This window comes from Arachis ipaensis, chromosome B03, assembly GCF_000816755.2.
Source record: "Arachis ipaensis cultivar K30076 chromosome B03, Araip1.1, whole genome shotgun sequence".
NCBI lineage: Eukaryota > Viridiplantae > Streptophyta > Magnoliopsida > Fabales > Fabaceae > Arachis > Arachis ipaensis.
In genome coordinates this window covers 80378557-80381197 of record NC_029787.2, presented here as the reverse complement: position 1 = coordinate 80381197, position 2641 = coordinate 80378557, and positions in this window count along the sequence as shown.

Sequence of the window (2641 nt, the reverse complement as noted above, 5' to 3'; positions counted from 1 at the left end):
CTTTCTGTTTTAGACTTTATGGCCTTAGAGGCTTGATTTGAGAGATAAGTTGTATAAGCTGTTTTAAACTTCAAAAAATCTGTTGTATTCAGTTTGACTAGCTGGCCTAAACTCCGCAAGCTGTGACTAGTCCTCTTTTGTATATCATACTTATATATATGTCTTATTCTATCTGTGCTTACACGTTTAGTTATCGTGTGTGAATGCTTCGTATTTCGTAATTCCGCTTTATGCGACTTTGAGCTGTTATTCCTTCATCGGCCTTCAAGATATATAAATTCTTGAATATATATATATATATATTATAAGTTTTAGAACTGTCGTGACACTTTGCTATCCTTTACTTTACGGCTAGAGGTAAGACTTAGGGTAATGGAGTGTTACAGTTTTGATGACACCGTTCGATGGTTGCTCCTCGGTGCCTCTCTACGTCTCTATGGATTTTCTCCATGATCTCTGGAGGCGAGTTGATGGTCCAAGACTATAGGAGAGGGTTTGAAATTGGAGAGAAGAAGAGAAGTGGGAGTGAGCTATAGATCTATCCCCCTCCATTTGACATTTTAGCGATTGGTCATGTTCTACTTTCTCTCTTTCCTATAACTATACCATCTCACACTCCCACCAATCACAATTTATCTAATTTCTATTTTGAGTAAAGTATCGTTTTTGTCTCCAACGTTTGTGATAAATCCCAAAATTGTCCCTAACATTTCAATCGTCCTATTTAAGTCTCTAACGTTTTAAAATTGACTCAATGTTGTCCTGCCATTAGGGATCCGTTAACAGAATTGACGGCGGGATAAAATTGAGACGATTTTGAAACGTTAGGGACTTAAATAAGACGAAAATATTGGGGACAAAAACGATACAATAATATCAATTTTTTACTGTACATAGTATTCAATTATTTTTTAATCACATATAAGTAAATTACACTTAATCATATTACAGAATGAAAGTGTAAAATTTATTTATTTATAAAAAAATTATATTACTTTAAGAGTAAAATTATAAAAAATAATTTATTTAGAATGAAAGTAGTGTGATTAACTGTAATTTACTTAGATGTGATTAAAAAATAATTGAATACTATGTACAGTAAAAAATTGATATTATTGAAGGATAAAATTAAAATTTATTTCTATGTATCATTTTTGTCCCTAATGTTTTCGTCCTATTTAAGTCCCTAATGTTTCAAAATCGTCTCAATTTTGTCCCGCCGTCAATTCTGTTAACTGATCCCTAACGGCAGGACAACATTGAGTCAATTTTGAAACGTTAGGGACTTAAATAGGACGATTGAAACGTTGGGGACAATTTTGAAATTTACCCAAAACGTTGGGAATAAAAAGGGTTAAGTTCGATTTTGGGTGCTTATGCTTGTGTTTCTGCCGGTGCTTTGCATGATTTTGGGGAAGAAGGGATAGGGGCATTTTGGTCCGAAGGACGGTTTTAAAACAAAATGAAACTTTGGGGACCATTTTGTAGCAAAAAAAAAAAAGTTAAGGACGATTCCGATTTTCGACCTCTACGTTAGAGACCAAAATCGAACTTAACCCGAATAAAAACGATACTTTACTCTTCTATTTTTAAAGATTTTCTTTGACTTATAACACCTTTCACTTATCTACTTGATATGACAATTTTTTATTTTGAAAAAAATTTTAAACTTGGAGAAAAATCCATATCCGCAAACGACTCATGAGTATACTATAGGTAATACGATATGATTAAAACTAGAACAATACTAGGGAACCAAAAGGGTATTAGCCAAAAACCAGTCAAATACCTCTGGATGAATCCAAAATCTCTACGAGTTAATATATATGGATGTTTCTTCTGCTAAGTATCAGAATGTTTCTTTTTCATACTAAATGGATGTTCTTTTATATATTTTTCGAATTTTTTTATATTGCAAATGTAATGTGTCTATTTCTTTAAGAATTTCATATTTTTTTTAAAATTTTATAGATATTTAATTATTTTTACTAAAATATAACTGGATATTTCTTTTGTTAAGTATTAGGATATTTTTTTTTCATATTAAATGAATGTTTTTATTATATTTCTGTAATTGTGTAATTTGCAGTCTCTTTAATCATCAAAACGACACTTAATAACCACTTTAGGTAATTGAAGAGCTTGCAAATCCCTTGTCATTGACTTCCCAGCGACATTTCTCAAAATGGATTGATAAACCAGAATTTATATTTACGCTTGTATATAAGATCACAAGCGATTATGTTGATTCAATGGATGAAATGTTGCAGCCTTTGATTGATGAAGCAAAAGTAGTTGGCTATAGTTGCAGAGAAGAATGGATTTCAGCAATGGTTACTTCCTTTGATTGATGATATTAACAGTTCCTCCGTTGCCTCCTCCCTCCACGTCCGCCACCACCTCCATGGCTTCTCCGGCTGTCCCCCTGTCCTTGAAATCGTCGTCGCCTTAGGGATCGTATGACGGTGAGAGAGAGGGGTATGTGTGTGTGATTGTTGGAGGTGGATAGGTTAATGTGAGAGAGAAGAGAAAGGTTTTTATAGGTTTTAATTAGGTTTACTTAATCAATTTTAAATTTTTTAAATTTTGAATTTAAAAAATTTAAAATTAATTATTAATATAAATTAATGTGATTTTGTTT